Raw genomic sequence first — 23,683 nt, 5'->3', positions numbered from 1 at the left:
CAATGCTACAGGGCATTTTGAGTGAACATATATATATATATATATATATATATATATATATATATATATATTTTTTTTTTTTTTTTTTTTTTTCAGTGAAAAAAACACAGGTTTCAGGGACATTATAGTTAGCTGGCCATTTCACTCATAAAAAACCAGAGAAATGCTGCCATTCTAGTTAGTTCAGCTAACTATAACTCACACCCTCGCAATCCACTGCTGATGACATCACATATTACATCATTCATGACATGGTCAGTGACATCACTGATGACATCTCAAATGACATCACTGATGACATCATCTAGTGAATGTGTGTTTCTGTAAAGTCTAAATATGTTTTATATATATATATTCCAATGTGTATCGAAGAATGGGTGGGTATATAGGTGCCTGAATAGATGATTTAGAAGGTGTGTGACTGACAGTATAAGTGAGTGATTAAATGTGTCTTACTGAATGCATGGGTTAGTGACTAATCTGTGTAAATGTCGGTATCAGTCAGTCAGTTGGTGTGTAAGTGGCTGCATCGGTTGGTGAGTAGCTACATGAGTATGCATATGGGTTATTGAATGGTTATCTGAGTATCTGTATGGGTGCCTGAGTGTCTGTGTGGATGGGTGGGAGGTGTGTGACTCTGTGCATAGACATGTGAGTGGTTGATTCACTGGGTGTATGGGTTAAAGAGTGCATGTAGAAACAGCTGTATGGGTGGGTGAGTGTGTGTATGGGTGTATTGGTGAGTGAATGGATGTCTCAGTGGTACATGAGTAACTACATATGTAAAAGGCACTGTATGTGAGAGTTGAGGTATATAATTGACTATACATGAGAGTGAGTGATTGTGAGAGTGGCTGTATGGATGAGTGTGTACTTGTATCAATGATTGTATAAGAGAGTAAGTATGTGTTAGTATCTGTACGAATAAGTGAGGTGGTGTGTGTATAACTGTATAGGTGAGTAAATGGAAGTGTGATTGATTCTTTGCATGACTGACTAGGTGTGTGAGTAACTCTTGATGAGTGGCGGTCAGTGGCGGTGCGTCCATTGGGGGCGTTGGGGCGTTGCCCCACTAGCCATGGACGACCGCACTGCAGCGCCAACATGCATTAAAAAATGTTTTTTTGTTTTAAAAATAGCGGCGCGCACTGACTCAAGCGCACTACCGGCCCGACAGAATCGGGCATCTTTAAGGAAGTGGGCCGGGGGAAGGGGGGGGCGGGGCTGCGACGCACAGGCAGCCAGAATATCGTATGTGACACTCACACACACTGCGCAAGTGAAATCCAGTAGAAGGCAATATTCAGACTTGCCCGCGCATGCGTACACTGGTACAACTTCCCCCCACCCCCCTCCATGTCACCCAGAGACACAGGCAGGGACCCGGGGTCCCGGGCACAATATGGGCAGATAGTAGGCTGCTCGTTAGCCAATCCTGGCGCAGTGGCGCTGTTAACTCTGTGCCAGGATTGGCTGCTGCAGCAGGATGGTGACGTGCGGCACAACAAGAGCGAAATTGAAAGCAGAAGAAAGTAGTGATCAGTCGTCGTCGTTGTTATTGTGTGCCTGCCTGCTGCCTAAATCTACTACGGACGGTCCGGACCGCCTGGTGCTTTGTGCGAGTCCTCCTGTCTCCTGGACCTGTCTACTGCTGCTGCGTCGGTCGGAACGGAAGACAGACATCGAGGACTCGGAGCAGATCACCAGAGACGAGAGAGAAGTTCCAGATAGTCGACGTCACGGTCACCTCCACCACCGCGACCCACGTAAGTTTTTTACTGTGCCAGGCCAGGCCTCCTCTGACCTCTGCCAGTGCCAGTGCCATCCCTAAGTTAACCAGTCACAGTCATTAATTAGAAACAAATAGATATAGACATCTGACGCTCCACAACTCTCAAGAAAATACAGGAGCCGCACTTGGTGAATGAGATGTTTAATAATTCCCAAACCTACTTTAGACCCTCTGTTTTCTATGGGCTCTCTTACTTGCATCCTCTTGTCTGGCTGCTGGGACCTAGGTCTGCATACAGATGGACTCTTCTTAACTGAAAGCGGATAGCGTTTAGCGTGTGTAACTTCGCAAGCGGCCTGATAAAGCCATCAAATGAAAAAATGCCTGAAGCAGCACAGGGTTGACACGTTTATCTGTGCGTATTGAACTTTAAAAAAAACATGCTCCTTAATAATTTCTGTGTATTGGAGAAACGTGACTTTTGCAATGGCCTCAAATCCTCCAGTGGCCAGTTGGCGCTATATCAAAGAAAGTCCGGAAAACAATAATGAACCTTCTCAATATGTTTTCATAGCCTAATGCTCAAACACAACTTTGATGGGTTTTATTTATGCTGCATTTATTGTTCTGCTTTATATGTTTTCAAGCCAAAGGTATGTGTTTAAAGGGGCGATGAGGCCTTTGGATATGAATTCATTCATAGCAGTCAGAGTTGCACGCAGTACGTCTGCCAGTGCACTTAGCAAAGTCAGAGATGACACCAGCTGCTGGTTATTAAACAGGTGGCTCATTACCAGGCAGGGCCAGAATCGAAGGTCATCACACTGGTCAAATGTTAGATCACAAATCTTCAATTACTGCTGAATCGAAGGTCTCTAAATGTTAATGATGTCACGAGTTTCACGCGCCGAGGTCCGTTCACTGGCACAATTTGTATTGACTGCACAAAAGCTTTTATATTCAATCAGCAACCTCTTACTTCTGTAAAACCTGCCAGTTTCTCGGCCCTCACATGCACCGGCTAACTGGTTTAAAACCTGCCTCAGCAGTAAAGCGTTGGCGACGAAGCCGCCAGGGACATTCACTGAATACTGACAAGGATTTGATGCAGTGCTCCAGGGTCAGGTCAGGTGTGAATCCCCTTCAAAGGAGATCGTTTGTTCATCAGAAACGGCCGTGAATCTATAGTGCACCCAACACTTCAAGGACGTGCATTTTTAAATTAACATTAGTTTACCTCCTCTATAAGTTTATGCTCTATTTATTTATTTGTTCAGATTAAGCTTATGCATGTGCGCATAAGAAAACAGCAGATTGAAAGCAAGACAGACGTGCCATTTAGGAACGTTGAAGTTTTAGGGTTATTGGTTTTGCCTAAAGGCATTTTAGAGTTGCGTCTGATAGTACCAGTTCAGAGAGCTAATGATGTAAATACGGGGTGGCTTCACAGTGTACAATCAGAGCAGTGAACGGCACCTTGGAATAACACGAAATGGTATGAGTTGTCAGAGAGAATAAAATATTTTGCCACCCATTCATAAATACATAGTATATGCATTAACGCATGCAATGTATGCATCCCAGGCTTCACTGACATGTTTTTGTCTTATTTGTGGGTGAGGGAAAAGCTCCAGACACACATCCAAAGAAGAACCTACTGAGCAGTGGCGGTGCGTCCACTCTGTATTCCAATATATATTTTTCTTTGTAATGTTATTGTTTACTGTAGCTACAGTTTGCATTATAGGACAATTATCTGGTAATTGTGTGCTGATTTTTTTCCAAACCTAGTTGTCCGTGCTTCTATTCACTATCATATGGGAATGTGTAGTGTGCACAATAAATTCTGTTGTATTGCTCTAATTCTCTCTCCGGAGCGGAGGGCTCCACATTCCAGAATGTATGTTTAAATCATGGAATATGGGCTCAGCTGAAGGAGGCTTTGTCAAATCGGTCCCTAAAAATGCTTTTACCTATTATTGTTACTAGACCAGTTATTTACTAGAGCGGTGCGGGCGCTTGTGTGTCACTGTCCAGTTTTGCACTGCATCTGCAGGTTTTTAGAAGGGTAAGTTAGTTTATTGGTGCAATGCTTTGTGCTGCTTGCGACACTCTGCGGTACGCGAGCACCCATGCGGAGCCTTAATAAAGTTTCTTTCCTTCAGTCTTACTTGATGTGTGTTTACTTTCTCGCTCCTTTTCTCTTATGTACTTTAAATCTTTCTTATGAGGCTGTGTGTAGAGTAGTCTTTGGAAACCATCCGATGTTTTGTGCCTTTGGTAAACCGAGATCCCCATGGGGAGGAGCTTGTTCTGTTAGGGGGCCCTGTGCATCCATCCATTCATGAACAACAGGCCCGTGTATTATTAATATCACACAAGTGCAGCCTCTTGATTACTCTGCTAACCCCATGGCTTGCAAATTCTTCCTGCTTTCCTGATGCCTTACAGGAGAGTTGGTCCATGCAGAACAGCTGAGCCAGTACAAATGAATGCCCTCTACAACCCAAGGCATCCGGCCGTCTGACGCATCACCCTTAATTGCAGCCTTTGCCCTTTGCCTCATCCAGCCTTTGCTGGAAGTGGGGTGTTTATAGGGCGCAGCGGCCTTTGTGACCTGTAAATGTGGTATTCGGCCCCGACAAGGGCCCTTAAGAGTCTTGGGACCCCGGAGCTGGTGATTGGTGAATCGCTCCCTATGCCAGGGACAGAGCCCTCTTGTCTGCCCCAGGCCGCAGCGCCCCGGGTCTCTGTCCTGGGGCAGTGTAGGGGTATAAGTGCAGAGTGTGTGTGTGTCTGTCCCTGGGTGCACTTGGCAGAGAATGAATGTTGTATGTTGTATACTTGTAAAGCGCACAGCTGCCCCAGCAAAGGGGCGTCCCGGCGCTGTATACCGCTGGGGAACCCAGTGTGTGTGCTTGTCCCTGGGGTGTCCTGCGCGCCTCTAATGTGTGTGTGTGTGTACTTGGCAGTGTGCGTCTGTCCCAGGTGTGTGCTGCGCCTCTGATGTCTGTACTTGGCAGAGAGAAGAGTGTGTGTCTGTCCCTGCTGTGTGCTGTGCCTGTGTTTGTGCTTGGCAGTGTGTGTCCCAGGTGTGTGCTGCACCTCTGGTGTGTGTACTTGCCATAGAGTATGTGTCTGTCTCTGGTGTGTGCTGTGCTCTGTCTCCAACACTCTCTCTGTCTTGCTCTTGTCTCTTTTCTCATATATCCTGCCCTCCGCTTCACTAGGTTTCCTACTTCTGTTCCACTTCATTTTTCATTGACCACAATTGTCTTCTGTGCCACAAAATTCATATTCCCCCACTGTTTCCCACTGCTCCTTAACTGTTAGTCCATGTGATCACCAATCTGCAACAAGCAGTAAAGCCTACATGCTCCCATCAGGCCCCTGCAGTGAGTAAGGAGTAGTATAGAAGCAGGCCACCAGTCACAAAAGCAAGCCCCACGCAGACATGCCTGCTGGACCCATAGATAACCTTTATTAACCTTCCTGCTTCCTCAAATTTGCTTGAAAATGCACAATTTTTCCACTATTTTTTCAAAATTATTATATCACACAAGTGCAGCCTCTTGATTACTCTGCTAACCCCATGGCTTGCATAATTTCCTGCTTTCCTGATGCCTTACAGGAGAGTTGGTCCATGCAGAACAGCTGAGCCAGTACAAATGAATGCCCTCTACAACCCAAGGCATCCGGCCGTCTGACGCATCGCCCTTAATTGCAGCCTTTGCCCTTTGCCTCATCCAGCCTTTGCTGGAAGTGGGGTGTTTATAGGGCGCAGCGGCCTTTGTGACCTGTAAATGTGGTATTCGGCCCCGACAAGGGCCCTTAAGAGTCTTGGGGCCCCGGAGCTGGTGATTGGTGAATCGCTCCCTATGCCAGGGACAGAGCCCTCTTGTCTTCCCCAGGCCGCAGCCCCCCGGGTCTCTGTCCTGGGGCAGTGTAGGGGTATAAGTGCAGAGTGTGTGTGTGTCTGTCCCTGGGTGCACTTGGCAGAGAATGTATGTTGTATACTTGTAAAGCGCACAGCTGCCCCAGCAAAGGGGCGTCCCGGCGCTGTATACTGCTGGGGAACCCAGTGTGTGTGCCTGTCCCTGGGGTGTCCTGCGCGCCTCTAATGTGTGTGTGTGTGTACTTGGCAGTGTGCGTCTGTCCCCGGTGTGTGCTGCGCCTCTGATGTCTGTACTTGGCAGAGAGAAGAGTGTGTGTCTGTCCCTGGTGTGTGCTACTGCTACGTCTCTGATGTGTGTGCTTGGCAGAGTACTAGGTGTGTGTGTCTGGGCCTGATGTGTGCTTGGCAGAGAGTGTGTGTGTGTCTGTCCCTGGTGTGTACTGCACCTGTGTGTATGCTTGGCAGTGTGTGTGTGCTGCATGTCTGATGTGTGTACTTGGCAGAGAGTTTGTAACTGTCCCTGGTGTGTGCTACTCCTCTGATGTGTGTGCTTTGCAGTGTGTATGTGTGTCAGTGTCTGTCTGTCCCCGGTGTGTACTTGGCAGAGAGCGTGTGTCTGTCCCTGCTGTGTGCTGTGCCTGTGTTTGTGCTTGGCAGTGTGTGTCCCAGGTGTGTGCTGCACCTCTGGTGTGTGTACTTGCCATAGAGTATGTGTCTGTCTCTGGTGTGTGCTGTGCTCCGTCTCCAACACTCTCTCTGTCTTGCTCTTGTCTCTTTTCTCATATATCCTGCCCTCCGCTTCACCAGGGAGAGGTGTGGCGCCGCGGCCAGGGCGACTGACGCTGGAATCTGGGGATCAGGGTTCGATCCCCGGCTCCGGCGGCAGGTTAGCCCAGCACCATGTGACTCTGGGCAATAGCTCGCTTAATCTTCCTGACGGCCCCCAGCGCCTAGAGACCCTTACGGGTGATTGTGCGCTTTAACAAATGTGGATTATTATTATTATTATTAGGTTTCCTACTTCTGTTCCACTTCATTTTTCATTGACCACAATTGTCTTCTGTGCCACAAAATTCATATTCCCCCCACCGTTTCCCACTGCTCCTTAACTGTTAGTCCATGTGATCACCAATCTGCAACAAGCAGTAAAGCCTACATGCTCCCATCAGGCCCCTGCAGTGAGTAAGGAGGAGTTTAGAAGCAGGCCACCAGTCAAAAAAAAGCAAGTCCAACGCCGACCTGCCTGCTGGACCCATAGATTACCTTTATTAACCTTCCTGCTTCCTCAAATTTGCTTGAAAATGCACGATTTTTCCACTATTTTTTCAAAATTTTCAAGGGGGGAATTCCCCCCGAACCCTCCTTGGGGGGTTCGGGCTCGCTCGCTGCGCTCGCTCGCTACAGTGCAGTATGAGTACCATTTTACGCCCACCACTTTGAAATGTCACCAGCCGCCACTGGTGGCGGTATATGACTGTCTGTATAGGTGTATGAGTGGAAAATATAGTGCTGTATTGTTGAGTGACTGCATGTGTGAGTGACTGTATGGGTGAATGAATGGATGTGTGTGTAGACCTAGGAATCAGTTAGTGGGTATGTAGTAACTGGTAATGGTGTGTCTATGGTTTCGAAAATGAGTGTCTCTATTTTAGAGTGGGTGTATCTAAGGTTACATTAGAGTGTAAAGAGGTGCATCAGAGTTTCACTTAGATGATGTCATTTGAGATGTCATCAGTGATGTCATTTGAGATGTCATCAGTGATGTCACTGACCATGTCATGAACGATGTAATATATGACGTCATCAGCAGTGCATTGCAGGGGCGCGATTTAAAGTTAGCTGAACTAATTATAACGGCTGTATTTCTCTGGTTTTGTACGAGTAAACTATAACATCCCTGAAACCTATGGTTTTTTTCAGTGAATTTCAAAGGTTATTTAAATGCTAATTTCTAACCATAACGTCCCCGAAACCTATGCTTTTTTCTGTGAATTTCTAAGGTTTTTTAAATGGCAATTTCTAACGTAGTAGTCGCGTAACCCGTTTTCAGAGTGGTGCAGAAAAGGGCTGGGCCTCCGACCAGCGCTCAGAAATTCTGCTGTGTTGGACTTACAGGAGGTACCATGAGGGCTACTTGGCCCCCAAAGTCGCTCAGTAGTAAAGTGGACTTCATCCCCCAAGCAGTACTGTGCCAGGAGCTGCATTTGCAGAATGGTGGAGAAAGGTGAGCGTGGCCTCTGAAGACCTCTTATCAATCCCACTGTGTGGGACTTACTGGAGGTAACAGGAGGGGTAGTTGGCCCTCAAAGAAAACCTTGGGGGCCAACCACCCCTCCTATTACCTCCACTAAGAACCACACAGCAGCATTGGTAAGTTCTCATAGCAGGCCATGCTCCCTTTGCCTACCAGTCTGCAAACGCCCTCCCTGGAGCGCTCTTGGATGGGGATTAAAGTCCCCTTCGCAGCTGGGGTCCTTATGGGCCAAGTAGTCTACCTGACACCTCCAGTAATCCCCAGATAGTGGGATTGTTGAGCGGTGTACACAGGCCATGCCCCCTTGCTCCACCACTCTGCAAACGTGTCTCCTGGTGCACTCTGAGTTGGGCGATGAAGTCCCCTTGAATCCTGATGGGTCCTTTGGGATCAACTAGCCCACCAGGTACCTCCAGTAAGCCCCACACAGTGTGATTGCTAAGAGGTGGTCTGAGGCCACACCCCTTTTTATACCACTCTGCAAACGCACCTCTTGGCACACTGGTGCTCGGGGATGGAGTACACTTTAGTCCTGAGGTCGTCAGCACCCCAGAGAACCTCATCACCCCACCAGCAATGCACCAAGGGGCGCGTTTGCAGAGCAGTGTAAAAAGGGACATGGTCTCGGACCACCTCTCAGCAATCCCACTATGTGGCGGCGGCAGTCCCCGGGGCTTGAGGGGGCCTGCAAGGCCCCCGCCTCATATAAATTGAATCCCATGGGAGGTGGCAGTCCCCGGGGCAGCGTGTGGGTGGAGGAGCCCCTCCACGCATTATTTTTATCAAGCCCCGGGGAGGTGGCGGTTCCCTGGGCTGCAGGTGGGCTGCGTGCCCCCGCTCATCATCGGTAAAGTTCTGGGGATGTGGTGGTCAGCCAAGCTGCGGGTGCCCCCACTACATAAATCTGGATTGCCCCTGGGACCTGGCCCACCCTGGGGCTTATTAAAACAAAGCGTGGGAGACTGCGCTTCATTAAAAAAAATAATAGCCAGATTCATGCACCCAGCGTGAATCCAGCCAAAAATATTTTAAATAATGCTTTTTGTGGCCCTGGGGGATCCCACTGGGACCCCCTGACCAGGCCTAGGGGTCAGCATGTTTCTAGCCTGCCCCCTTTTCTTGTTTTTACATTTATTTTTTACCTTTTTGCTTGTGACTCGGTTCAACCAAGTCACAAGATGGCTGCCAACACTTCCTGGTTTGAAGTGTTGGCAGCCAATCGGAAACAAGCTCGAGATCGGGAGGGCTCAGCCAATCAGATCTCACAATTCTCAAATATCGATATCTGTAACTGTTTAAATGTCTCAAAACTACTGAATGTATTTACACCATTTAAAGAAAAGAGTGCTTTCTGGACCAAAAGCTAAATTTTTGCCAAATTTGGTGTAATTCTGTTCAGCATTTCAGGCTGTACCCGTGTCTAAAGTTTCCTATGAAAATAAAATGAACATGGAGAAAACATGTTTTGGAACCCCCCTTTTTTCTCAGCCCTCGCTTGACGAATCACCCAGAAACTTTCGCGACAGGAGCTGACTGGAGCGCCCGATTAGTATTGAGAATTTGGCAACGATTTGTCAAACAGCGCCAAAGATACTGGCAAAATAAAAACACTTTTTAATAGAAACAGTGACCTAACTATAACTACCTACTGGCTACTGCCAATAGGTAATATATACATATATATAAAAATATATATGTTTAAATGTTTGCAGGTAATGCAAAATTGTTTGGGGGTATAGTTAATATTTTAGCGACATAATTTATTGGGCTGAATGATAATTTATTGATGCAATATATTTTTATTTATTTAAATATGCATATAAAATGGTTTGAGTTTATTTGTAGTAAATGTTTTATGGAAAAAGTTGTTTTTCTTACTTTATTAATGATTATTTAATTATTTTGGCAATAATATTTTAGTTAATATTGTGTGAATCGTTATTTTTGACATATTATATGTTTATTGAAAGGTAAAAATACTTTTGTTGTCCATATAGGTAAAAATCTATATTTTTAACAACGATATTTGTGTTCTTGATATTAGTGGTTTTACTAATTAAATATAGGCAGTTGATATTTTTATTATCAATGTTTAATTTCCTATATTTTTGTGTTTCAATATTGTATTCATCAATATTATGGCAGTGATCCGTTAGAGCAGGGATTAAATTGGAAAACAAAAATAATAAGTTCTGCCAACTTTGTTAGGAGGCTCCAACTCATTTTCTACAGTTCATGCGGCCCGCTTTCACTAGATGCAATATCTTCTTCCATGTCCCCTAACCCTGACTAGCTCTCTCTCTCCTCTGCTCTTGCAGTACTCTTCCCGTTTTCTCTCTTTACTATGTGACTCCTGGGATGACCCCTTTTCCCTCTAATTCTGATTAGGCATGTTTCATCTTTTTTTGTGCAGGGTTCTCCCCCTAGACTGCGATGTCTCTGCATTCGTACACTTAGTATTAAAATGCGGTTTTGTGAATTCTAAATCAAAAATAGGCTTACACAGAAATGTATGTTTACATTTGTGAATAAGGACCATGAAGTGTTATAAGTGTGGTAGTTCATTGCATTTGGGCAATGCCCAGTGTGCCCTGCTGTTGATTGAATGTGCTCCACATGTAAAAAGAAAGGCAATTTTGCCACAGAATACAGATCTTTATCTTTAATAATAAACAGAAAGATCTACAGAGTTGATTTTATAACTAGTGGTGATAGGAGTGCAAGTTCTAGTGAGGATCATGTGGCTTGAACAATTGGTGAGGAAGAAAAAAACAACGAGAGAACATGGTACTATTGATGTCTCCCAATGGGGTTAAGGACTGTTTCTGCCAAGTACAAATCAACAACAACAGTGTAAGAGTCATGGCTGATTTAGGATCTCCATTCACCTTAATGGCAGAGAAAATATGGGCATTGCAGTTTGGCAACAACATGTCAAGAGGTTCACTTATTCGCCCAGTGGGATATGGAGGCAAGCCTATTAGTGTTATATTTGAATTTGAGGTCACTTTAAAGTGTAAGGACAGCACTGTGAGGGGTGCTGTTTATGTGGCCAAAAATGATTCCTGCTTATTAGGATGGTTAGATCAAAGACATTTTGGAAGATAATTCTAAATCCCAACAATTCTGTACAAATGATGCTAGGGAAAGACTATGTTTCAATATGTCCTGAAGACAATCTGGACTGGATAAATATGTTTTCCAAAGTGTTTCAGTAGAATTTGGGTCTAGTGAAAGGTGCTGTACTTAAAATATGCCTCAAAGATAATGCTCAACCCATAACTCAAAAATGAGTACCATAGCTCTAAGGTAAGAGTTAGAACTAGAGTTGGAAAAGTTATGCGACCAAGGCATAATAGAGCCCATGAAAGCTCTGAATGGTTGGTGCCTATTGTTCTGGCATGCAGAGACAATGGCTCACTAAGGACATGAGAAAACATGTATGATTTGATCTCGAAATTTTAGATTTATCTTGGCTCTGCCAACAATTACAGAAATGTTGGGGACACTAAAAGAGGGTAAAGTTTTTATCTTGATGGGAGTCACTTCGGCATTTCATCAAATTAATCTACATCCAAAGTCAAGGAACCTTACCGTTTTTATCACTGTACAAGTGCATGTTGCTTTCAACGTATGCCCTTTGGTTTAGCATTGCATCCTCATTGTTTCAAAGAGTGATAGTAGTTCTGTTTATGAACACTTAAGGTGTTCTTGCATTTTAGCAAAACATACAAGATGATGGACGGAATGTTGCACAATGGCAAAACATTCACCCCCAGTCACAGATCTGGGTTTAATCCATCGTTATTCTGCTCACCAAGCCACCCCAGTTCAGATATGGCCATATGCAAATCAGTCTTGACCCTGTGCCTCATGGGAACAGTCCAACCCGAACTGCCAAGCAATGTCTTCCCTGGACCGGAATCAAGCATCCTAGGACCGGTTTCTGGTTATCAGCCGTCTTCAGCCAGGTCAGCTTGACTCCAGTGGCGTAGTGAGCAAGGGACCCAAGTCTGGGAAGACCTTTCCCACAAATGGGTGAACAGCAAAACACACAAGATGATGGACGGAATGTTGCACAATGGCAAAACATTCACCCCCAGTCACAGATCTGGGTTTAATCCATCGTTATTTTGCTTACCAATCCACCCCAGTTCAGACATGGCCATATGCAAATCAGTCTTGACCCTGTGCCTCATGGGAACAGTCCAGCCCGAACTGCCAAGTAATGTCTTCCCTGGACCGGAATCAAGCATCCTAGGACTGGTTTCTGGCTATTAGCCATCTTCAGCCAGGATAGCTTGAGTCCAGTGGCATAGTGAGCAAGGGACCAACGTCTGGACATACCGTTCCTACATAGGGTGAACAGCAAAACACACAAGATGATGGACGGAATGTTGCACAATGGCAAAACATTCACCCCCAGTCACAGATCTGGGTTTAATCCATCGTTATTTTGCTCACCAAGCCACCCCAGTTCAGACATGGCCATATGCAAATCAGTCTTGACCCTGTGCCTCATGGGAACAGTCCAGCCTGAACTGCCAAGCAATGTCTTCCCTGGACCGGAATCAAGCATCCTAGGACCGGTTTCTGGCTATCAGCCGTCTTCAGCCAGGATAGCTTCACTCCAGTGGCGTAGTGAGCAAGGGACCCACGTCTGGACATACCCTTCCCACATAGGGTGAACAGCAAAACACACAAGATGATGGACGGAATGTTGCACAACGGCAAAACATTCACCCCCAGTCACAGATCTGAGTTTAATCCATCGTTATTTTGCTCACCAAGCCACCCCAGTTCAGACATGGCCATATGCAAATCAGTCTTAACCCTGTGCCTCATGGGAACAGTCCAGCCCGAACTGCCAAGCAATGTCTTCCCTGGACCGGAATCCAGCATCCTAGGACCGGTTTCTGGCTATCAGCCATCTTCAGTCAGGATAGCTTGACTCCAGTGGAGTAGTGAGCAAGGAACTTTAGTCTTTGGAGCATGTCAAGATGAATATGATGTGAGAGTGAGAAATGTTCTGAATGTTTTGAGAGATGAGTGTTTCGATTGTGGGCTGCGTCATCCAAAGGGCTTGAACCAGGGTAGCCTGGTCAAGACAATAGAAGATTTTGCCACGCCCGTTCAGCTCAAATCGTTTATGGGTCTATTAAAATTTTATGCCAGATGCATTCCCTGCCACGCTGATAAGACTCACAACATGCATGAACATTTGAAGAAGAAGGAAAGGTTAGTGTGGAATGATATGTGTGTACAGGAGTTTTTGCTTGTAAAGTATCTTTGAGCAATCAGATTTATTGTACATGTAGAGCACAAAGCTTTGATTAATCTGTTTGCAACCAAGAGTGCATTCAGATCGATGTCCTGAATAGCTAAATGTAAATACAGGCTGCGGGAGTATGACTATATGCTAGAGTATATTCTGGGTGCTGAATGTTTTGGCGGATTGTCTTTCTCATTTACTGATGGAAAAAAACTATATGGCTCAGGGTGACTGTGATGATGTTGTAAATGTGTGTACAGTTGATTGTCATACTGAAGGGGCCTGTTCGCAAATTGAGTGGTTGAAGGTGTTCACTTTGGATTTATTTCTTTCACATGGCCCATGGGGACATTGTCGTCTTTTCTAGGTTAGCATGAACTCTGCAGACAGTACACAGCTTTGTGCATGTTACTACATGGCTTTATTTTGGTAAAACTTTGTTCGTATTTTCCAAATGAGAACTGCTTGCTTAGTACAATCTCTGCCAGTACCTGAGACCTAGTCTGAACATTGTGAGCAAGGTCGATAAACAATCACCCTTGTTATTCTGTTCTGGTCAGGCCCTAGCACCTAGACAAAACATACCAATGCAACTGTTGTTATTCTGTTCTGGTCAGGCCCTAGCATCTAGACAAAACATACCAATGCAACTGTTGTTTGGAAATCGTACTTTAGTGTTATGGGGATACATGCATAAAGAACGGACACTTGGAGAGGGATCTTTCCAGGGAGAAGAGCGAAACAGCACCTATGATGTAGAACTATTATCTATAGTCTAAGGTATGGAGCCTGCATATTCATTGCAGTATTTGTCAACAAATATTTCAAAAAAACATTAATACTCAGAACAATCACAATCATATGCTTCAGAGGTTTTTCTTTACACTTTTGAGGGCAACTAATGCAGCTATAGCACTAGTCACTAGTGGTCCCCCGGCCCCAGATCCCAAGAGCAAATGCTCCAGGTCTGGAAGTGCTTCATTAAATGACAACCTTAAATGGGAGCTAGGAATTTGCTGTGCTCTGAACCTCAGAGCAACCTTTATTATAGACATCTTGGTAGCTGCTGCCATCCTGACAGACCCAAACAGTGGCTAGAAATCAGTAGTGATCCCCCCACCCTTCCTTGAGGCACCACAAGATGGAAAGTATGGAAAGATCAAGCTCAGGTGGGGAATTATAGGACACTACTGCCAAGGAACTATGCACATTAAATAAGCAGCAAGAGCAACTTTCCCTCCGTGCTTCCGAGACCTGTAGCCACTTTATTACTTTTGTTGGGTGGACGCCCGGTCCTACCAAAGGCACCCATAGACCATCCTGTGCTCGATGGCGGGGGTGCAGCTGAAGCCTAAAGTTGAATTTTTACCCGAACAAACCATTCGGCTAATTTTTCGAGTGTGAGATGCATTTTACGTCATTATGGGATTTTTGCGGCAATTTTGCACATTTATGCTCCAGCAAATTACGCAAACTTCTAACACTTTTAAGGAGGGATTTTTATATTTTTATTTAGGACTTCACCATCCATCTAGTTTTGTGTGTGCCTTTCCTCCCCTCAACAGCCTGATGTTCTCCGATCCCCTTTTGTGGTAATTCTTTGAGCCTGATGCACACACATCTGTCCTTGAGTTGTCGCGTTCCGAAAGTAACAGTATTAGCAGAGCCGGAGCCCATAAGCTTCTATGTGTGAGCCTCACATATCTACTAACATTTCAAGCTGTGACTGTGCCCTGGACTTTGCTGTTGCACTAATGATTCTGCAGGCCTCCAGAGGAAGTGAATCCCATCGCTCTGGTCAGATTTAATGAAGAATGCCATTCCACCATCTGTGGAATGGCAAAGTCTTTTACTAAGTAAAGGCAAAGACATTTTATATGTGAATTTAATTTTATGTATGTTTTCCATATTTCAAAAGTGAAACATGTTTAATTTTGCAGGCTCTTTTCAGGTATTCAACTGCATAGTGGTGCATGTATTCTCTATCTGTGCACTCTCACTGCATCCTCTGGGGCACTGTGTGGACAAGGCCTTTAGGGCCTGCTTGCTTCTTTTCAGTGAGGTAAGAGACTTCTTGTACATCCATGATTGAAAAATAAGGGACATATTTACAAGACCGATTCACTACTGGAGCAGGACACTTTTTTGAGACGCTTTGGTGGCTTAGTGCCATTTCCCATATTTACAAGGTGGCGCTAAGCCGCTTAACTTGGCTTAACGCTACCTTGTAAATATCCCCCTTTCGCAGGAGTCCTCTGAGGCAAAGGGGCGTGTGACAGGTGTTGCAGTGGATGCTCAACAGCATACCCATTGCTTTTTGATGCTGCCCCAGATTTACAAGGCTGTGTCAACATCAAAAACTAACTCCAGGGAATACCGGGTCTTAGATTGGCAATACGAGGAGAAATTAATAATTATTTCTCCTAGTTTTATGCTCTTTCTGTGCGTGATGCATTCTGCAGCACACATAGAAAGATCAAATATCCATTATTGATTGTTTATGTGCAGGCTTCCTGAACATAAACAATCCTCCCTGCAGCGCAGGCACCCTTGCGACATGGCGACAGGGTGCCTGCATTGGCGCTAGGCAGCTTTTTTGGCACCTGCACTAGGGGAAACCCAGGGGTGCGCCATATTCTTGTGAATATGGCACATCTCTAAGTTTAAAAAAGTGTCAGCGTGCGGCTTTGCCAAATTTGGTGTAGCTCCAGGGTCCTACGTTTTATTGTAAATATGCCTCAAAGTGAGGAGGCAGAGTGAGGGTAGTGCTTTTCAGTGGTACGGTGCTACAGAAGAAGAGGCACATTGTAAACCCACATAAACATGGTCATTTCTGGGTTTTGCCTAACTATGCAGTGCTAAATGTGCAAAAGTCTCGTCATCTTCCTGCCTTTTTACACCCTTCCTGGGCATGAATCAGAAGTTCCTGTCGCATCATCGTTTGTAATTTATTGCACTGATTTGGTCTCTGAGTCAACTCCTAATTATGAACGCTATTTATAGGCGATGATGTGTAAACATGGCACATCCTTGTAGCTGTAGGGTGAGCAAAATGCATCAAACGGTTTATTATAGCAGAAGGGCGCTGTTCACGTCACTTTACTCTCACCCAGGCTGGTCCTTTCATTAACTCCTTCCACGCAGGGCTAATTCCCCCGTGGTGCGTGGGGGAGGGGGGAACGCGTGGGGCACCACGATGCTCGTGATGAGCCCAGCTCGTCATGCTGCACAGTGGAGCTGTGCTCATGATGAGATGAGCTCGTCACGACTCCGCCCACTCCTGTGGAACGTCCACACAGGAGGTGAATTAGCCCCGCGTGGGCGTTCCGCGGCAGTTATGACAAGCTCAGCTCCACTGTGCCTTATGACGAGCTGAGCTCGTCATAAGCGCCACAGGGGTTAAAGAAAGCAGGCTGTATGAGCAGGATCTGGTCTATCAGTGGTCTAATACATTTACTCCACAAATCCTCATTTGTCCTCATGCCTCATGGTCACAAGTTTGAATACCAGTGAATTCCACCCATTATTTTTATCTTACGTGATTAGGCATATAATAAACATTTTCGCCATTTCGCTATCCTTTGATGAATACAACTTTATGAATTTGTCAAGCACGTGATTGTGGTTCACATGGTCAAGGCCATACCCCCTAGTTGTGTGGGCCACGCCCTTTGACAGGTCCACCGTTTAAAAAAAACAAAAAAACATTTAAAGCCCTGATCTTAACTCTAAATTGAGGAACTCCAGTGCCTCGGTTCTTTGTGCCCAGTTCAATTACTTGGTCTTCTGAAAATGCTGCATATTTGGCGTTTTCCTGCCGACATCCGATCCCCGTCCTCGCTTTCGTCACCAAATCCTAGCACCAGGAATCTCTTTGGGTTAATGGCACACTTTCCAAATGTACAAGATAAATAAAGAGCATTTTGTACCTTCTGGATTACTTTTTTCAAATAAATACCTTATTTAGCTAGGTGATCGCAACCATAATCATTACTGAAAAGATAGGCTTTTAGGTGTGTGGGCTGTTTGTATTTTTATCAGAGGGAGAATAAATACAACAGAACCACGATGAATGAAGAACTCCAAACTGCAAACACATGAAATGGAAGGAATGCTTGCAATTTGACTAACCACTGGTGTTAGACCTGGCATCTTTGGCGTGGTTTCCCCCTATCTTTTTGCCTCTACCTTCTGTATTTTTGATGCTGTGCTGGATTTCTTGTTTTGCTGGTTTAGATGCTTTGGACACTCTGCCACTGCTGATCAGTGCCAGAGTGTAAGTGCTCCCTATGTAAATTGTTATTCTGATTGGATATACATGTTTGGCATATTTGTATCACCCTGAAGTCCCTAGTAAAGTGCACTGGGTGTGCCAGGGCTGGTGATGACAAATGCTACTAGTGGGCCTGCAGCACTAATTGTGCCACCCACGGGAGTAGCTCTAAAATGGTGTCTAAGGCCTGCCACTGCAGTGCATGTGTGCAGTTTAGAAACTGCCATGTCCTCCTGGTCAGTGTCCCCACTTACCAGGCCTAACCCTTCCCTTTCTGGGCACATCAGTCACCCCTATGGAAGGCCCAAGGTACCCCCTGGGCAGGGTGCAGTGTATGTAAGAGGTAGAGCATGTACTAGTGCAGGTAACATGCTCTGATAGTGAATGGCAGCCATTTTCGTTTTTCACTATTGTAAGGCTATCTTGCTCCATAGATTAACATGGGGGATGCCGGCTACAGTGGCTTCCAGCATTTCTTCCCATAGCAACAAGATAGGAGATAAGTATCTAGTATCCCTGAACTCAGAATTTAATAACACATCTTTTAGGAAAAGTTGTTTTTACATCCTGTAACTTTGTTGCAACTAAAAGGTACTGTGAGTAAACGTGACGCAACTGTGAACTTTTCACGCATCTGTGGATTATTCTATCGCAACCTAAAGAATTTTATCGCAACCTTAAGAACTCTTTTGAAACCATATTCTTGAACTGTGTATGTTGGATTTTTGTCGTTTTGGTCTTGTGTAGTTTAGATTAAATACCTTTATTTTTCTAAACTGTTGTGGAGTCAGTTTGTGGTGTTTTCACTGTGTTACTGTGAGTGTTGGTACAAATACTTTACACATTGCCTCTGGTTAGCCTAGACTGCTCGTGCCAAGCTACCTAGAGGGTGAGCAGGGGTTATCTCAGATGGTTTCCTCCTTACCCTGACTAGAAGCAAGGGTCCCTATTTGGACAGTGGTACCTACCTCTGCCAACTAGAGACCCCCAGTTCTAACAACTGGCAATCACTCGGGGTGGCATTCCAACCCATTGTTCTTTTACCAACCATGCCACCTCAGATTTGACCCAGTCATATACCTTGATCCTCCTCCGATAGTCCAGCCTGAATCTCTGAACATGTGTTATCCCAGTTTGACCCCTTGCTGGACTTTGTAGGCCTAAGTGGAGTGATTCTGCACTTTAGATACAACCCAGCACTTGTTGTGGTACTCTTCATTATTCCATCATTTTACAATGTTAAGATAGGATGAGCAGGTTGTACCTCATTAGTATCAGTTTAACCCCTAATTGAAGCAATCAGCAAAAGAAAGGTGACCGGTAACTGCACGCCAAAGGGATTGCCACCACATGGCAACACATGTGACAGTGTTTTAGTACCTTTTGATCCGATTGAGCTGGAAATATTATTTGTTAAACATTGCAAAATAATGCAAAAGGTGATGGATTATGTAGCAAATGCAGCAAATCCACAACTATGCAGCAAACACTGTACAATCACATCATACTAGTTCCTTACATATAACCACGAGCTTATATTACTTACGCCTGCCTTGCGGAGTGAAAGAAGACAAGGGGTGGTTATTATTACATTTTCATTTGCGATTTGGCACCTCTAACAGTCTCATTGATCACTTAGATTAAAGCATGCACCTGCCAGGCAGTTGTAATTTTTAAAGAACAACATGTGGAATGTCCAAAAGATTTTCTTGGGACCCCGATACTAGTACTGGTGAATGCCGGGGCTGAAGAATACCATGGGTGCATGGTCTTGATTCCACCTCATGTCTCTTCATTCTACTGCCCTGCACTTCTTGGTTCTTTGTCTCATTCTCAGAGATTGTTTTTTATACCTGACTTCTCACTTTGTTGCTGTTCTACTATTCTGCCCACCACCCTCTTTATTTTTCCTTATTTTGCCATTCCCTATAATGTTAGAGTCAAAGTCTGATGGTGATAAATAAGTTATAGTACGATTTCTCTGTACTACCAACACAGTCTTTCTTTTCTTTCTCTTGTAAAGACTTGGAGGCTGGTAGGTTGAGTGACGCAAGATACCATTAGTCGTAAGTTAAATAATGTTCATGTTATTGATGGAGATAAGGATACCTAACATCGGTGTAAATTCACCAAAGGCCAGGGGTAGCGAAAATGGCATCACACACCATTTGACCTTTACTTTCACTCACACACAAATGCTTACAAATGCACACACATTCACACTCTCTCACATCAACATGCTCTCACTCGCAAACACGCAAACAACATACATTTAAAAACATTTGTACTTGCCTTAGCTGCCAGATAGTGTCATCCATATTCCAGCTAGTTTTACTCTATCTTTATGACACTAATAGTGAATATTATCATTCACTATTTCTGTAGTAAAAAAAATGTCAGAAAATTAGGAAGGTGGAGCCCCAGCCCTGCCCCTGTGTTCCAGGCACAGAATTTGTCACCTCTGAGGCCAGGGGCGCAAAGGCAGTGCCAGGGGTCGCAAGGGGCAAAGCCAGGGGTCGCAGTTGCGACCCCTAAATTATGTCCATGACACATAGGAAGAAAAAAACAAAGCAAGAGGTGAATCATTTGAGACAATAGTATAATTAGTGTGTGAAAATAAAGAAGCAGTCAATGCTTATACCTAAGAGAGAAGGAGGAAATGAGAAATGGAGTGCAGAGTTTGTTAACTGTTGTGGCATAGAAAGCAACGCCACAGGCTGTGAGTAAATAACATGCATCGGCGTCAGAGAAACAGAGAACCCTCTTGTGCAGTGTAGCCAACAAGGATGAGAAGAAAGAGGAGTGATGACAGAGAGCTGCTAGCCTTGATGTAAAGGCAGATCAGTCAAAAATGCAGAGAACAAAACATCTCTAGTTCAAGAGGGAATATTGTTTGTTCAGCTTCTGTCCAGCCTTTCAAAAGGCATTTCTGGAAATTGTAAGAGTGGTAAACAGCCGGGGGTGTTTTAAAAGATGGACCAAAGAAAGTCAAGGACTGATAGAGAGAATCCAGACGAGAACAGGTCTCGGAGGTAGAAGAGAGAAAAGATGCTTAGGAGGGAGAAAAGCAGGCAGTCAAGAGAGGGAGCAGAAAAGGCAATAGGCAAGAGGAAAGAAGGAAAGTTTGTCGTCAGGGCATAGCAGCGATTAATTAATTCACTAATTGTAAATTAACTGCAATGTGGATGGCATCTTCATGCGCCATCTTTTGTGGAGGAAGACCCTGTTATATAGTGTGTAAATTCTCATTCGTCGATGTATGATGCTATAGTACCATTCACATGATTTTAATGTTTTCATTATTATTTAGTTTCACCTTGAAAAAGAGTATTATGTTCTGAAAAATGAGATGTGTATCCTTGAATGCATCTAATATGTACAAATGTTTGAAAAGTGACTACAAAGAATTACAATTGCTAAAGTAAGGAACAATAACTGAATGTGTTGTATTCAAAATCTGCTGGATAAATAAGCAATATTGTGAACTGGAGCCCTGGTAACTTCTATGTTATAACGGTATAGTACCAGGCACCAGCACCCATCAGAGCTGAGCACACCAAAAAATAAAAATATCTTTGAAGCTGGACACGACAAGTCAAACTTTAGATCACTGCAATGAAAAAATGTTATATAGTCAAAGAAAATTGGTGAGGAAGTAGTCATGCTCTAAAAGACATCCCCAGACCAGCAAGGAATGCCAGATCCATAGTACTTGTCTTCTGTGCTTGGCAGAAGCCATCTTGCTCTGCTTATAACTCTGTGGTAGCATGGTGCTGGAAAGGTGGGCACTGAAAAGCAGAAACATGGCGGCCGCATAAGGAAACGTGTTTCGTGGACATCAATCTGAGGAAAAAGGCAATCCACTTCTATATAGTCACCTGTGCTCTTCTCTGAACTTTCTGGTGCTGTTTGGGGTTCAAACACACAAAATGTGTTGGAAGGAATGTTTGCAATTTGTCTAACCATTGGCAATCCATAGAGCTAGCATTCCAACTCATTGTTCTTTTACCCACCGTGCCACCTCAGATTAGACCCGGACATATGCAAATTAGCCTTGGTTCTGCTCCAAAATGGAGAGGCCAGCCTGAACTGCTAAGCCATGGCTTGTGTCCCGGTTCAGGGAGGACCTGGCCTGGCAATTAAAGCTGGAGTCTTCCTACTGGAGTAGGGTTAAGACTGATTTGCATATGATTGGCCACAAACTGAGGTGGTTATATTTGTCAACAGCAAGATGGTTTGGAATGCTAATCTGAGGGATTGATAGTGTTTAGAGTTAACCCAAGCATACCTCCAGTCACCTTTTGTGTGTTTGATGTAAGACCCTAAGTGGCAAGGGTGGGTCCCGTGCTCACTGTACAACTGGAACCAAGCCACACCCAACTTTAACTAGCCCAAATCATTGTGAAACTGGTCTTTAGTTGCTTGTTTTCTGGTCCAGGGAGAATCTGGCCAGGCAGTACAGACTGAATTCTTCCTATTAAAGTAAGGTCAAGAATGATTTGCATTTGTGCACGTCCAAACCAATGGTTAATTTGTAAACAAATAAATGCCAGGCTGTTGTCAGGAGGCAGCTTGCACCAGCCCATTTTTCCTGTAATGCCGCCTAAAACAGGGCCAACTATTAACCAGTAAGTGGAGAGATGATGTGGCATAAGGGCCAGAGCAGCCGACTTTGGAGCTGGGGAACCAGGTTTGAGTCTCAGCATCAGCGCAGCACCTGTTATTCAGAGCAAATCACTTTATCTTCCCATGCCTACCAAAATGTGTTGATGATTAAGTGATGGTGCTGAGTACCGGCAACCACCGGCTCATATTAAGCACTGGTCCAAACTGAATTAGCATGGTGGGCGAAACAGGAATGGGTTGGAATGCTACCTGAGCGATTACTATAGCCTTATAGCCCACCGTAGAGGGCTATACCGGCTATTAAAGGCCCTCTCCAGCTGGCCTTTAGCAAGGGAGAGGGACTTTAATAGGCGGTATAGCCCAGCTACTAAGGGCTATAAGGCTATTAGAACATTCTGCCAGTAGAGGGCAGAATGTTCTAACAAAAAAAACAAAGCTTTATGGGAGCGCGAGGGGATTGGAATCCCCTTAGGCTCCCTGAAGCCTTTGTTCACAGCCAGAGCTGTGAACAAAGAAACATTGGAAAGTTGGAGCTCCAGGCTTATACCATCCATTATAAGCCCAGAGCACTCCATTGTTTTCAATGGAGCTCCCAACATTCCAATGTTCTAATAGTGGTTAGACAATGCAAGCATTCCTCCTATTCTATGGCCTCCTAGGAGACCAAGAGGCAGTCCACAAAAGGCCTCATGGTATGCAGTGAGAGTGGTGGACAGAATAAATATATACCACTATGCTGTTGAATACTTTAAATGACTGTAAATAATAAATAGCTTTCATTTTTCAAATATGGAACACATACAGTGAAATAAATTGACATATAAAATGTCTTTGCCTTTAGTTATCGAAAAGACTTTTAACTTCAACCTGATGTTTTCAACAAAAGGTGGTATGGCATTCATCATGACATCTGGCCAGAGCACTGTGATTCACTGCCTCTGCAGGCCTGCAGAAGCCTTAGTGGATAGTAAAGCTCAGGGCTCCACCACAGCTTAAATTGTTCCAAGAGATATGAGGCCCTTGTGTGCTTCGACCCTGCAGAGTCTGCCAACTCAAGGTCAGATGTATGTGTATCAGGCTCAAAGAATTAACACACAAGAGGATCTGGGTGCGTCAAGAGGTTGGGGCTAGGAATGGCGCATACAAAAGCAGATAGAAGGTGAAGTCCTAAATAAAAAAGTAAAAAAATCATGGACACTGTAAAACTTGCATAATTTGTTGTAGCATAATTGTGCTGAATTTCAGCAAAATTATGTAAAATTCCACAAAATAGCGCAAAATGAATCTCACACTCAATAAATTAGCCGAATGGTCTTTTAATGTAAAAATTCAACTAGAAAATGTAATTTTGTTACATTCCAGTTGCTGGCTTTCAAAACACTGCAGCTTGTGTAGGGATTTATAGCTTCCTGCAAAAAAATTACCCAAATGCTCCACTCTCGTAAAACAATCTGCCTCAAATACCACTCATGCTAAAAAATTACCCAAACAGTACCCCTCACATTAAAGTTTCTCCCAGTTATACAATGTGGTGGACTGGCATAATCTCGTCATTTCACGTATATTTTGTTATGTGAAATTACTAAAATGATGCAAATTATGCTGGTGTTATTAAAATTTTGCCCAGGCCC

This window comes from Lissotriton helveticus, chromosome 7 (assembly GCF_964261635.1).
Source record: "Lissotriton helveticus chromosome 7, aLisHel1.1, whole genome shotgun sequence".
Lineage (NCBI taxonomy): Eukaryota > Metazoa > Chordata > Amphibia > Caudata > Salamandridae > Lissotriton > Lissotriton helveticus.
This window is presented reverse-complemented; position numbering follows the sequence as displayed.